Source organism: Equus asinus, chromosome 5 (assembly GCF_041296235.1).
Source record: "Equus asinus isolate D_3611 breed Donkey chromosome 5, EquAss-T2T_v2, whole genome shotgun sequence".
In the NCBI taxonomy this organism is placed as follows: Eukaryota; Metazoa; Chordata; class Mammalia; order Perissodactyla; family Equidae; genus Equus; species Equus asinus.
In genome coordinates this window covers 100,685,806-100,700,863 of record NC_091794.1, presented here as the reverse complement: position 1 = coordinate 100,700,863, position 15,058 = coordinate 100,685,806, and the positions used below count along the sequence as shown (strand labels likewise).

The following is a 15,058-nucleotide window of genomic DNA, read 5'->3' as shown; positions in this document are numbered from 1 at the left end:
AACCCCACTCAAGAAGCCCTCCTGCGGGCACCTTCTTTAGACCACCCCTCACCCCAGCAAACTGATGTCTCCCAAAACCCACACTGCAGCTCCTCCAGTCCCCACCCCTCCACAAGGGGGCATCTCACAGGGGCACACGTGTGCTCGTTCGCGCTCCACAGCCAAACGTTCTCCTGGTGGACAGGCAGAAAGTGGCAGTCAGCTCCAAAGTAGAGGACGACCCGACTATGCTGGGCACGCGGAGCGATGCTGCTGCAGACACGAGCCTGTGCGCGCTGTGCTCCAGGGGACACCCATAACATTCCCACTTAGTGCCTTATGCTGCCCCCAGGAGCGTGAGGCCCCACTCGCCACACAGGTGGGGGTTCTCCTCTCTGTGACCGTGAGCATTAGGGCAGAGCAGGTGCTCTCCTTCACCTTGTAGCCCCAGCTCTCAGCACAAGGTCGGGCACACAGTAGGTGCACAATGAAATTTGCAAATTGACTGGATGACCCTGGGTACGCTCCTCGGCCCTTTGGGTCTCAGTTTCTCCAGGGGTGAAATTAGAAGATGGGACAAGAAGATTGCAAAGGGCACATCCAGCCGGCACAGGGAGTCCGGCACGCGGTCCTCCCTGCCCTCGGGGTGAGGTGGGAAGGTGGCAGCTCCCCTGGAGGGCCTTCGGGCTCTGCTCTGGGCTTCGTGCCGGGAGCTCCGAGTGAGCGCTTGTAGGGGGATCTGGTGAGAATGTGGACCCGAAACAATTCTGAAGAGCTGTGCAAATGGCCGCACGGACGCCCTCATTCATCCGTTTACGATTCCTCCTGCACCCGCTTCCAAAAAGGATGGGGGGCGCCTTGAGATGTTACAGCCCCCCTAAGACAAGCCAGGCACAATCAAGATGAAAAAGGAGGTAGAAACTCATTTTGGAGAAGAAAACAACTATTCTGGGCGCTAGTGAGGCCTTGGCAGCAAGGGAACATCCAGATCACCTTGAACCTTCCGGGGAACCCAGCGCCGTGCACCCCCCATCACGGTTCTCTGAGAAGCCCCCCAGCGAACCCCATCACTTCTGGTCACCCCCCACACCCCGCCTGCCGCAGGTGTGGCCTCCAGGGTGACTCCTTGGCTCCGATTTCCAAGCCAGGAAGGAACCTGGAGACCCCCGGAACATCCCTGACCCCCACCCTCTCATGCTCACTGGAGCAGCCAGAGCACAGCCCTCTTTCTGGAAGACTTGGGTTCAAATCCCGGCTCAGCTGCTTCCTGCTGAGTGACCTTGAAGGAGAGCCTTACCCTCTTTCTGCACCCGTTTCCTCACCTGTGAAGCAGGCTGAAAGCAGTCAGCTTCGGATGATTGTGACATTTAAGTCCCGTGGCCCGAGTTCAAATCCTGGCTGCTCCACCCCCTCACGGATCGTCATCCTGGGTTGGTGACTCTGTGCCTGAGCGTCCGGGTCTCTGAAAGCGATGACAGCAGTGAGAGGCCCCCGGAGCCTCGCGAGCATCCCTGAGTTAATCCACATAAACGCCGTGGCAGCCAAGCAATGCATGTTTGCTGTTAATTGCCCAGAAAAAACCCTCCTCCCTCACCATAAAAAAATGCTCACCTTTTTTCAAATCTCATAAAGGCTCCTTATATGCATTTTTTTTTTTTTTGAGGAAGATTAGCCCTGAGCTAGAGCTAACATCTGCTGCCAATCCTCCTCTTTTTGCTGAGGAAGACTGGCCCTCAGCTCACATCTGTGCCCATCTTCCTCTACTTTATATGTGGGACGCCTACCACAGCATGGCTTGCCAAGCGGTGCCATGTCTGCACCTGGGATCCGAACCAGCGGACCCCAGGCCGCTGAAGCAGAATGTGTGCACTTAACTGCTGCGCCATCGGGCCGGCCCAGCACTCTTTCTTTTTTGATCGGCACAAACTACCCCGAGAATGTAGGCAGGAATTATTATTTTCTATAGTCTTGGTTTTACAGACAGGGTCAATTGTCCCTCTCTGGAACCACATGCACTTGGTCAGTCCCCAACCCACCTCATCCTACCCCTACGCCATGCTGCCTTCCTCATTTTACTGTTGAAGAAACTGAGGCCCGGAGAGGGGAAGAGGCTTACCCAAGGTCACACAGCAATGCTGACTTAGGGGCCAGCGCCTTCTCCACAAGCCTTGGTTGCAGTGGTGGTCTCCCAGCAGAGAGCAGCAGGGGAGAGGGCCACCAGGAGGCCACAGTGGAAGGGAAGGAAGGAGCAGACTCTCTCGAAGTCTAAAGAGTTGCCAGCCGGAGCAGCCATGCTGGAGGGGGCTGCTTCTCCAGGCTGCCAGGCCCCATTAGGGCTGGTGGTGGGGCTCCGGACTCCACATTTACATATAAATGAAGATATTCACAAATTAATGCATCTCAACTAGAGAGCATCCCAGCTCCACAGCTGTCTGAGCCGCTTCCCCTTCAGCTGGGAAAGTGGGAGAGAATGAGGCTAAGAAGATTAGAAGAAATGGCCGAGAGCGATTTCCCAGGCAGCTGAGAGGAACCCCAGGGACTCCCAGAGCCCTTCCTCCCGCTGGGGGGCTTCCCGGAGGGATGAGAGTCGGCTGGAGTGACAGGGCTTCTGCCCCCAGGGTGGGGGGAGGGTGCAGGCGGGACACCCCAGTTGTGTGACCTTGGACAGGTCACTGCCCCTCCCAGCGCCCCAGAGGCCCGTCTACCAAATGCCTCTCTAGCCCTGAGCCTCAGAACCCAGACCTCCCAGCTTGCAATTGACAGTAATTTATTCCTGCAAAGGATGTTTTACTGAGCACCTACGAGGAGCCTGGATGGTGCACGGTGCCGGGGATCCAGTGGGAGCAAGAAAGGCAGAGCTTCGCATTCTCGGGGGGGCGACAGTCAACAAGGAAAGTAAAACGCAGATAAATTTGTCACTGCACGTTCCACAGAGATGTGAGTCCACGTGGCGATCGTGTGATGAGGGGGCAAGCAGGGCGCAGAGCTGGGAAGGACTGGGGCGCTGGGTCAGGCCGGGCCTCATGGGATGGTGGCGCTCAGGCCATGACCTGTGGGGTAGGAAGGAGCCTTCTGTGGTAGGGACGAGGGGAGTGTGGCAGATGTCTGGCCCGCCCACAGCGCCCGTGACTCTTCCCCAGGGTTTCTCCAGCCACAGGAGCCCACTCAGCCTGCACGCAGGGCCGGCCAGGAGGGCCAGGGAGCCTGCGTCCCCGGGAGCAGCCTGGGCAGTGATGGGAGGTGTTGGGAGAGTCCTCAGCCCCCTAGCCCCTTGGATGGGACAACCCGGATGCATGTCCTCCTCTGTCCCACCCCCAACCCCAAGTTCCCCAGCCAGGCTGAGCCTCCCCCTCCCCCGCAGAATGACCTCCAAGATGCACCCGTGTTGGCTCCCTTCCTTTCCCTCCCAGCTTCCTGGGACACCCTCTCAAATCAGCCACTCCTTCCCGAATCCTTGTCCCTAGGCCTGCTTCTCAGGGGTCCCCCTAAGTGGGCAGGTATAACATGGTGACAGTCCTGCCTCCTGGCCTCCTGCATGTCCGCTGGCCTCCACGCCTGTCCTCACACGCCCTGCCTCGGCCCCGTTCGCCTGTTCCTCCAGGCCAGCCATAGATCCAGCGGGTTGATGGGTCCCCCCACCGAGGGGAAGATTGTGATGGCAAACTCATTACTCCCTGCAGAATGTGGCCACCCCCAGGCGGCAGCTGTGACCTCCTTGGAGGTCAAGGTGAATCACAGTGAGCCTTCAGCCATCCCTGTCCCGCACACACACTATGCCTTCTGTTTCCCGAAGCTCTCCGTGGTCCCTTGTCCCATTCCGTCTGCTCAGGATGTCATGAGGAGCACCAGGCAGGCCTCGTTGGCGCCTATGTGGCGGTGAGGGAAATCTAGACCCCAGGGTTAAGTGTGCTCCCATCCCTCCGACACCTTGCCCACCTCTCTTTGCCAAGACCCTACTCATCCTTTTAAATGCCGCTTCCTCCAGGAAGCCAGTCCTGACTGCCCAGACTGGCTCAGATATCCCAGTGTACTCCCCTCCATACACTCACTGCCCTGACACTGGGTCTTCAAAGCCTGCCTCCCCTGCCAGAGCGGCAATCCCATGAGCAGAGGGACTGGCGTGGTGTCTTCACGGTTGTCCCCCAGCCCCCTGCCCATCACCGCCCCCCCCCCCCAACAAACACATTGTAGATGATTCATCAATATCTGGGATGTGGACGAGTTAGTGATGGAGGCCGTGGCGGGGTTCTGTCACTGCAGCCCCTCATGCTGCTGGGTAAACTGAGGGAGGAGCAATTCAGGCCTCTGCTCCCTCCCCCCTCTTCTGCATCATTCATTCCTCAGGAGGGAATTGAGCAACTGCTGCACGTCAGGACGGCGTTGGGGATAAAATGGCGAACAAGACATAATCAGACCTGCTCTTGTGAGGTTTACAGTGGAGGGGTGAGGAGAGACAGGCTACAAAAATGTGTCTAAAATTATAAGGGAAAATATTTACCACTGGCGAGGAGTGTGGTGAAGGAAGTAAGGTAACGTGACAGAGGATGATGAGAATAATGGGGGTGGGGACTACAAGGGATCTCGTGGGAGATGACGTCTAAGCAGAGATCTACAGGAGAAAAAGAAGCCAGCCAGGCAGGGCTGGGGGTAGTAAGGGCATTCCAGGTAGAAGGCACAGCAGGTGCAAAGGTCCTGAGGTCAGAAGGAGCTTGGCATGGAGTAAGAGCTGCCAGAGCGCCAGCGTGGCCAGAGTTCAGGGAGCAAGGAAGCAAGCTGGCGCTTATTCTCAGCATCCTGGAAGCCACTGAAGGTTATGACCTCTGCTGTGATGCGTGTCTTGTAAAGCTCACCCTGGTTGCGAGTGGAGGGTGGGTGGGAGGTGCCAGGGAAGAAGACAAAGCCCTTCACAGAGGATCTGGGAGGTGGGGGAAGTCTGGGGGCCGGCAGGAGGAAGAGCAGCCAGTCACACCCTTCTAATTCCTACTTATCAGGGGAGGGAGGCATGGGAGAAATCAAGTAGATGAGAAAAGAGCCTGGAGGACCGAGGACGCGAAAGAAATGCCACTTCCTTTATTGCTTTGAGACGCACCCTCTCACTATTCACTCGACAGACGGCTTGCGTTGTGTATTTACTGCAGTCAAGGCACCACTGGGAACACAGGACCCAGAGGTGGTCTGGGCGCAGCCCCTGCCTCCCTGGGGCTCAAAACCGGCCCCCTCCCAGCCCATTAGCCTCTAAGCTCCCACCGGGCCTCCACTCCATCTTTATCGTCTCAGTAACCCCAGCACCTACTTGGCATTTAAAGAGGAACAATAAATATTTGTGGCATGAAAAGGGGAGATAAAACACGGAGATAAATGGCTAACAGTTCAAGTAATAAAGTGATAGCTGTCATAGGCGAGACTCAGAGAGAGTGCAGTGAGCGTCCGGGGCGGAGAGATCGCGGGGAAGGGGGCATTTGAAGCGGCCCTAGAAGCAGAAGTAGGTTTTAGACAAAGAGGAGCCGGGAGCAGATGTTCTAGGCGGGGCGACATGAAACGTTATTCATTTTTTCATCCATTCGACCACTGAGCAAACGCATGTTGAGTACCTACTATGTGCCGGGCGTGTGCTGGGCACCAGGCGACAGGACAGACACAGACCCCGCCCTCATGGCACAGACTATCCGGGTCACGCCCAGTCCCGGACCCACTGCAAACCCGCTCCTCGCTCTCCCACCCAGAAATCAGCCCGGAAGGCGAATGAGCCGGTGACATTGTGAGGACGACTCTGAGCCCTTCTCAGCGCTGAGTGCAGAACAGATCCTGCCTCTCATGGCGTCAGAGTCGAGCGCCCCAGGCCTCGGCTCCCAGTGGGAGGCTCCCCCTCAAAACCAGGCATTCCTGCAGGAGCCGGGGGCTGCAGCTCCCCCCTGGGCCACTAGGGGAGCTTTCAGTCTGGCGGCCGAGGCTGCAAGTTACATCACTTGAGCAACGGGCCACCAGCTGGGGGTGTCTACACCGCAGGCCTGTCCACGGGGCCCCCTGCGTTAGGACCACCTTGGAAGTTGCTTTAAAATACCAATTCCTGGGCCCCCTCAAGACGGAATTCTATTCGAGTGGCCTGCAGCAGGGCCTGGGGAAGCAGTCTTTCAAAAGTCTTGCAGGTGAAGATGTTGGCAGCGGGATCTGGAAAGCTCTGCTCCGCACGCCGCCTTCCATCTGCTCCGATGTGCGGCCGGGGCCAAAGAATTCAGCGGGAGGCTGCACGGCACAGATAATGCTGGTTACTGCCAGCAGTCCGTGGCCAACAGACCTGTTTGGGTTGCACGAGCCAGTGACCTCCCCACCCGGCGGCCTCGCAGGCACTGGCCGATTCCAGAGCCCGGGCCGCCCGCACGCCCGGGCTACCCTGGTCATCGTAGAGTGATAGCAGCTGCCGTGTGCCAGGCCCTGTGCCAGCTTCTCAGGAAGTGAGGCCTTGCTGGGGAGCAGGGGACCCCGGAGCAAGGTGCTCTGGCCACGGCTGTTTCCCCAAGGCGGGCAGTGCCCCTGCTTTCTGAGCCAGATGTCCCGCGGGACCCCATGCAGAGGCTCCTGGACTCCCCTCCCCGCCTGCCTCTCTGGGTCTTGTCTCTGAGGGCGGGGACCCTCCCTTCTTCATCTCTAGGTCCCCAGCGCCTGGCACAGGGCCTGGGATGGAAGCCCAGGTCCTCAGCAAAGGTTTGTTGAATCAATAGGCTGACAGGTTATCCAAATGTGGAATTATCATTTCAAACAGTCAGCAAAACTCTTTCCTGTCCATCCTCTCATTTAACCCAAACAACCACCCCTTGGAATGCAGATCTCACACTCATCGAATCCTGTTGTATAGATGATGATTCGGAAGAACAAAGAGGTGCAGTCACTTGTCCAAGGTCACACAGCTCATGCAGGGTGAAGCCTGGTTCACACCCAAGCTGTGGCACTCCATGGGCCACTGGAGCCATATTGGGTCCCTGGGCCATTGAGGGCAGGCTCATTCAACAAACAGTCATTGAGTGTCCAGCCCATGCCAGGGCCGATGCCAGGCACTGGAGACTCAGATGACTGAGTGAGGAGGTGTGACCTTGTGTCTCCAACCTGACTTGCACATGCTTGAGCACGTGGCCCAGGATGCTTGGTCCCCCCAGGGAATGCCAGCATCAGTCAGCACCTTAAAAATAGCCACCTCCTGGCAGTTCCAGGCACCTGGGTGCCCAGGCCAAGGAGACCAAGAGATGCCCGATCCTGGCTCCAGAAGCGGGGCTCCAGGAGCCCCCGGGTCTCCTCTGCAGCCTCAGCAGGTGGCCTCAATTGCACTGACTTGCTGAGAAATCCGTTTAGCTTGACACGTTCCCCCTGTTCCGCCAAAGTCTCCATTGAGTGGGAGACCCCCTGCTCCCTGCTCCCCGCCTGGCCCTGCTGCTCCCTCCCCCTACCCCCTCCAGGTGTTGACTTCTGTTTCCCACTTCTCTCCTCCTGTGGCTCTGTGTCCTTCTCTGCCTTTCTAGAGCCCTGTAGTGCTTCCAGGCCGGGCTCAAATGCCCGCTGGGCCAGCCGTCCCCTCCCTGACCCTCGGCCCCCCTGGGCAGAATGGGTCCTGCTGGCCGTGCTCCGGGACCACTCTGCATGTCGCACTTCAGCTCTGCGCACGCCGGGTTGCAGCTATCCACTCCCACAGGGCCCGATTCCTCTCCACGGCCCCGCACGGCTCTCACAGGCTGGGCCTCCGTGTGCTCCTAAAAGAGGGGTGCCGCCCTCCACCAAGTCCCCTCACTTCCCACGGTAGAGGCCGGCCCTGTTCTCCTTCTGCTCCTTGAATCAGTCTTTCCTTCCCTTTCTATGGTTCTCCTTTTGTAGGGCGATAGCTATTCTTTTCTTTATTTCTCCCCCTCCCAGTGTCCCACTCCCCGCATGGGGCTCTGTCCTCCCATTCTGTGCACACACAGATAAGCGCATGCATGCTCACATGCACACGATGCTGTCGCTTCTCCTCTCCTGCACATCCTTGCATCCCTTGGCTTGGAGCCCCTCTCTGGTCCCAGAATCTTCCCAGCAGCACGGATCTTGGGTCCCGAGGTGCTTCAAGGGGGTCCCCATTCCACACTGAGTAGGGGGCCCCTTCTCCGTGGTTGGGTCTTGGGTTAGTGGAGGCTTTTGATGCAGGAGACTGCGATGTGCTCTGTTGAGTCTGGAGCCACCACTGAGCAGCCTCCTGCAAGCACCGCCCGGGGCCCACAGGGAAGCCCTGATGACACCCGAACACACCCTCCTCTCTCCTGTCTTTCTCCCCCGAGGGAAGTTCTTGCAAAGCTGTCTGCTGCCCTCTGGTGATGCATTGGGGTATTGCAATTGGGGGGTCCCCTGCCAGTGGCCCCCAGTCACCAAGGACAGGTCTTGCCCCCCCTATAGTAAGGACCCTCCCTTCTTTATCTCTAGAGCCTCAGTGCCCAGCACAGGGTCTCAGTAGGAATTTTCTAAGTTAATGAGCTGACGGGTCATCCAAATGTGGAATTACTTTTTCAAACAGTCAGCACAACTCTTTCTCATCCATCATTTGCTTAAACCCTAACGACAGTCCTATAGAGTGCAGATTTCAGACCCTATTTACGGTGATCAAGCTCAACCGAGAGAGGGCAAGTGACCGGCCCCAGAGCCAGGAGCGCTTCCCCATTGTGCAGAGCTTTCCTCCCCTGGAGCCTCCCAGCGAGTGGGCTGAGCCCCTGTGCTGATGGGATCAGGGTCTCTGGGGCAACCCGTTCCCTCTGCTGGATACCAAGGCCCCCCCGGAGACAGTGTCTTCACCCAGAATCAGCCTCAGGGAATTGCGAGCCAGGTGCCAGGCAGCGCCCTGGGCAGTGGGGGGAGGGTAGTTCCATGACATGTCCTGTGCTCCATGATGTTTCAACCCATTCGGGGAAGGCTGGACCTAAGTACTCGTGTGCTGTTTATAATGTGCTTCTTCGTTAACTGTAGACTTCAGAGAAAGGGCTGGACAAGGGAGGTAAGGTCCTTGTCCCCCTGGAGCCGACATCCCCTGGGCTGTGCCGGCAACCCAGGGAGAGGTGGGGAGCGGGGCTCTCTGCCGCAGGGATGGAGCAGCCACACAGAGGCCAGGGAGGGAGCATTCCAGCAGAGGGGAAAGCAAGGGCCTGAGACCGGGGCAAGCTTGACCTGTCAATGGAGAGCAGAAAAAAGCCCAGAGAGGCTGCGGAATGGACGAGGCCTGCAAGGAGGGTGGAGCCAGGGGAAGTCAGCAGAGGCCGAGCTCCTGGAGCAGGCTCTTGAACTTGACGGAGCCCAGGAACTGCCTCAGTAAGATGCAGACTCTCATTCAGTGCGGCTGGGGTGGGGCCTGGGGTCCCACACTTCCGCTCCTCTCTCAGGCGAGGCCAGCGCTGCTGTCTGTGGTCTACGGTCCATGTTAGAAACCCCCAGGGGGGCTGCACACACCCCTGATGCCCAGGCTGAGCCCCAGCCAGTTAAAGCAGAACTTTCCAGGGGGGTGGGGGGCGCACAGGCATCAGCTTTTTAAAGCCCCCAAGATGATTCCGACATGCAGGCGAGTTTGAGAAGCCCCGTTGTAGGACGTTCTGGTTCATTAGAGAGAGTTTGGGTTGTGTTCTAGGAGTGATGAGAAGTGATTGAAGTTGATCCTGTTGCTGTTTTCGCATGGTTGAAAGTTCCACCTTAGCCATCGGGAAGGATGCGACGTGCAGAAGCAGGCGGACCAGAGAGCAGAGGCGGCGGGGGCTGGCGGGGGGAGCTGGAGAGCGGTGATGGAGGGAGAGCTGGCTGGACTCGCTGGTGGACTGGAAGTGGGGGGAGATCAGAAAGAGAGGAGCTGACGGGGACATAGAGGGTCACGGCCATAGCATTTGGAGGTGAGGGAGCTCCTTCCAAGATGGGGAGACCAGTGGGGACCGGCTAGGGCTGGGGGGTGCAGTTCTGTTTGGACCAGGTTAGATGTGTCTGTTAGACAGCGTGTAGGTCGATGGAAGCACAGGGTAATGAAAAGGTTTCGGTCACAGATACAAATACAGGAGCCACCAACACACAGATGCTATTTAAAGTCACTGTCCCGCCCAGAGTTGGGACAGATCTGCCAGTAGCCTTCAGGCATCACCCAGGCCAACCTGCTCATTCTCCAGATGAGAAAACCAAGTCCCAGAGACTGTGGGTGACTTCCCTAAGGTCACACAGCAAATCAGCTGTGGAAGCAAAACTCAACTTCTGCCTCCCAGAGGGGGCCCATTTCCACTCCACCGAGCTCCATGCAGCTTCCCCCTGACCCACAGCCTGCGGGACGGAGCTGCTGAGATGGCAAATAATTTATATATCTGCAATCAGAAAACCAGAGCTGTTAATTATCCACACACACACACGCACACACACATGTTATCCTTTTACTCCTAAGTAAAAAATCAGTAACCGGCTGTCAGCTTTATTACTAATTACGCAACTACTTTATTGCTGGTATTAAAAAAAAAACTGAAGGCTAAAAATGTCCGGGAAAGACTTAATTTAGTAAACAGCTCAGAACAAAGTATTTGTCGCTGTGATAGTTCTTCGCATTAGAATTTGCTCCGGGTGATTCACACCTCCTCTTTAATACATTATTGCCATCTAATAAAGTTCCAAGGTTTGGGGAGAATCTTCGCCTCGGAAGGCAATCGTGTTTCAGGAGCTGGGGACTGGGTGGGATTGATGGGGAGTGGGGAGGTCTGGGGACCTGAGGGTCCTGGAGAAGCTTGACTGGGAGAAGGCAGGGAAGGAGTGTGCCACAGTGAGCTCTCAACAATGGATGCATGGATGGATGGTTGGATGGATGGATGGATGGATGGGTGAATGCATGGATGGATGGTGGATGGATGGGTGGGTGGATGGATGGATGGATGGTGGATGGATGGATGGATGGTGAATGGATGGATGGATGGATGGATGGAAGAATTGATGGATAGATGGATGGACAGTTGGATGGACGGAAGGATGCATGGATGGATGGATGGATGAGTGGCTGGCTGGCTGGCTGGCTGGATGATTGAGTGAGTGAGTGAGTGAGTGAATGGAGGAAGAGCTCCCAGCTAGATCACCATGTTCTTGCAGAGCTAAACCTTAGTCAAGGAAAAGGAGTCAAGAAAAAGGACATTTTTAGCCTTCAGTTTTTTTTTTAATACCAGCAATAAAGTAGTTGCGTAATTAGTAATAAAGCTGGCAGCCGGTTACTGATTTTTAAAACTTGCCATTGATAGAGATAAAGGAGAGAACATCTGTGGGCCATTGCCTTTTGTAAGAAATGGGCACCCATCACCTCTATTTGCAAATAACACAGACTACAACGGAGATGATGAAGCAACACCACACAAGGCTACAGGGCTGGGAGGTCTTTCTCATTTTACAAAAAAGCAAAGAGACAACCAGAGAAGTTGAGTGACTTCCTCAAGGTCACACAGCCCAGTAGTGATGGAGGAGCCAGGGCCCAGGCTTCCTGATGTCCAGCTAAGGGCCATCTTTTTCTTCCCAGCTTCCAGCAGCTTACATCCTGTGTCTGCACATCTGGGTCCCTCGCCGCCCAGCTCCTTCTGCGCCCAGCAGCCAGGGCGAGCTTTCTAAAGTGAAACCAGCTCCCAGAACCGGCTGCGAGAAGCCCCCCAAGGGCTCCCGACTCACTTGGCAGAGAATCCGGTTTCCTACCAGGACCACGAGATCCCCAATGATCCCAGCCACCCGGCCAGCCCCATCTCCCCCGACCCTGTCCTGCGCCATTCTCTGGTCACCCTGCCCAGTCACCAAGCTTGTCCCACCTCAGGACATGTGCTCATGCTTTTCATCTACCAGGTCCACACTCCTCCCGTCACAGGTCTGAGGTCACGTGTCACCTCCACAGACGCCTCCTGAACCCTCATCTTGAGGCGTCCCCACCCCCAGCCAGCCTCTCTCTCCCTCTGCTCCTGTTTGCTCCTCACGGCATTGATGGCGACCCCGTGTGACTCTCATTCAGGAATCTGAGTACATGTTTTCCGCGTGTCTCCTCAGTGCAGCCCCAAGGATGAGGACTCGCTCCTCTGGCTCCCCTCTGTTCCCCCAGCGTCCAGAGCGATGCCATCACCTCCATAGTCGGCGGCTGATAAATGTTTCTCACACAGACAAGCGGACTCCTGGTCAGAGGACTGGGCTGCTGGGCCACCGCCCGGCGTTGAGCCAAGAGCCCCGGCGTCTAGTCCAGAGTCTGCAATGAAGCCGCAGTGTGACTTCCAGCCACTTGGCTTCTCAGAGCCTCAGCTTCCCTTTCGTCCAATGCACAAATGGGATGGGACGCCAGGCGATGGGCAGACCTCCTGGCTTTAACACCGTCTGCCCTTTCCTCGCCGCAGTATCGGGGGTACCAGACAGCGGACCCGGCCCCCAGGGTGACTGAGCTCCCTGCGCAGCCGGGCCTGGGGCCCAGGAGACAGGTGCCGGGAGCTCCGAGACATGCGGGGAACCGGCCCAGCGCCCGATCCATTCTGTGTGTTTGCGTTTGGACTCAGGCGGGCGGCGCATCCTTGCTGTGGCCGTGTCCTCGTGCGCTGGGTGGACACTCCCGTCACACCTGCAGAGGGCTGGGGAGGCTCAGGGAACCGATGACATATTTCCTTCCCTGACAGGACATCGGTTTGGTCGAGTCTTTCTTTTCCCCGCTAGGTTAATGTTCCTGGGCAGGTTGAGTATTTTGTGGGACCGGGGGACCAAGGCCGGTCGTAACTCTGCACGCCGTTCACCAGCCCTGCCAGGGGCTTTGGAGCACTTGAATTTAACTTCCCTGGACCTTTACTTCCCCCACGAGAGTGATGATGTAGCCGGAGCCCTGAGCTCTGAGGACTAGTAATAATGCCAACGCCGGTGTTTATCAGGCTCTTACTCTGTGCGTGCCCTGCTGTAAGCACCTTATACACCTCGAGTTGTAAATCCTCATGATGGAGGTGTTATTACTATCCCCACTTGTAGGTGAAAAGATGAAGCTCAGAGAGGTTAAGTGACTTGCCCAAAGGCACATAGCCGGTAAGCAGCCTAGCAGGGATTCAAACCCACCAGCTCCCTGAGAGGTCGGAGGCAGGACACAGGCTGTCAGCCACTGCTCTGTAAGTGGTCCAGCAGGCTTGGGGTATGGGGCTACGGGGCTACGGGGCCCCCTCACCCTGCCCAGGTTTCCCTCTGCCAGATGCCACCTGTGGTGACACTGGGCAGGACTTGGAGCCCCAGCTTCTCCACTGATACGAGAAGGACAGTGACTCCAGCCCCCCAGGCTTTGTGAAGGTTGTAGGAATTCTCTTCTTCAAAATGCTGAGTGTCCGGCACACAGGGTGTTACATGAGACTCACAGGGCCGTGTGTAACATGCTCCACGACGTGCGTACATGCTGTGTGTGCTTGGGTGGGAGACGCACTTTCTACCATAGCGGAAAATCATAACAATAACAGTAGCAGAGGGGAAAGGCCGTTGGCTCACGAAGGCGCGCTCTACCTGCCCCAGCGGGGACGCCCTGCTCCCATGGTCTCAGGAGCCTCTCTCACCAGCCTTCCGTGGTCTGACTGTCGCTCCTGGAGGGAGGGGCCGCGTCTGCGCCCCCCATCCCCACCCCAGGCCCTGCAGAGCTCAGGGAAGAGGGCACGAAAGAATGATCGAAGGATCTAGCTTTTCCTTCTGATTTGGGGGACCCTTCCGCGGCCCCTCACCCTGGGAGACCCTCCTAAGAACAGATCCCACCCCCAGTGTGGCCTGGAGATTTCCCAGGAGTGAGTGGGGAAAGGAGTCGCCAACATTTTGTTCGTTTGTTCATTCAACAAACATCTCTGAGAGCCTTTGCTGAGCCAGGTGAAGCAAGCAGGGAACGTGATGGCAGAAAAAGCCAGACCCTTCCTGAAGGAGGAGCTGCCGTCGGCTGAGCACGTACGGGGTTTTACATGTTTTAAGTGGGTTGTCTCCTTCGAGCCCCACAACGTCCCATGAGGTGGGCCGTGCTCTGTGTCCCGTTTTGCACATGAGGAAGCTGAGGCCCAGACAGACATGTAAGGAGACAGCTGCAGGACAGGGTGCGGGGCCCTGGGAGGGGCTGCATGGGCCCAGGGCGTGCAGGTGGCCTGTCCATGCCCAGGCTGCTCACGCACCAGGGCTGCAGCGCGGGCGTACACAGGCAGCCCGGGTCCGGGGGCAGCAGTGGGGGCGGTAACCTGCTTCATGAGCTCTTCCCCGAGGGGTCAGAGGTGGGTATCGGGAGCCTCCACCTCAGATCTTACCCTGTTGCCTCCACCAACCAGACAAGCCTGACCCCTCGGTGCCCCCGACAGCCCCGGCTCCCCACGCCCCAGCCCCCCAGGGGCTCCTCCTCGGCAGATGCAGACGAGGGGCAGGAGCCCCCTTTTCTGGCTGACGTGAGCGTGGTGGGAAGGCAGGGCGATGGCCCAGATGACCCTGTGAGCCCAGCAGAGCCCGACTCCATGCCCAGGTCCCACGCAGCCTGCAGGGCAGACCCAAGACTTTAAGGAGTCACCAAGCTGGAGCAGGGCCACAGGGAATGGCCGGAGCTCAGGCCGAGGTGCTGGAGAGCACCGCCTGGAGGGGCTGCAGACAGGAGGCGTCTTCGCAGGCTCCCACTGGGTGCCCGGAGCACCAGCTCCCCACACTGACACTGCCACGCTGGAGGACGGGCTGCGGCTCTGAGCCCCACCAGCTGCCAGCCGGGTGGGAGGGCCCTGAGCCGCCCCCACCCTCACTGTGCCCTGTCCCCACTCCAGCTTCTCCCCATCAGAGTCATTGAGAAAGAGGAGGGGGTGCCCACAAAGGGGCTGTCTGTGGTCTGACACCCTCAAAGCGCTCCCAGGGAGAAATGTGGCCTTTTTGGCTTTCATCCTTGTAACCACCTCAGGGCCAATGATGACAACACTGATGACAACAGCAGGCACTGTCTGGGCTTCCTGTGTGCCAAGCACAAGCACATTACGTGTAAAAACTCATCGCCATGGAGAAAACACCACTGTCAGTCCCATTTTACAAGCAGGAAAACCGAGGGGCCAAGAGGTTAAATGTCTGGCCCCAGGTT

General features: G+C 57.6%; 1 protein-coding gene across 5 annotated transcripts in view; it reads left to right on the top strand.

Moving 5' to 3' along the window:
* IGSF21 (immunoglobin superfamily member 21) overlaps positions 1-15,058 on the top strand; it is a 240,438-nt gene that overhangs the window by 158,917 nt on the left and 66,463 nt on the right. The gene's annotated exons all lie outside the window — the stretch shown is intronic.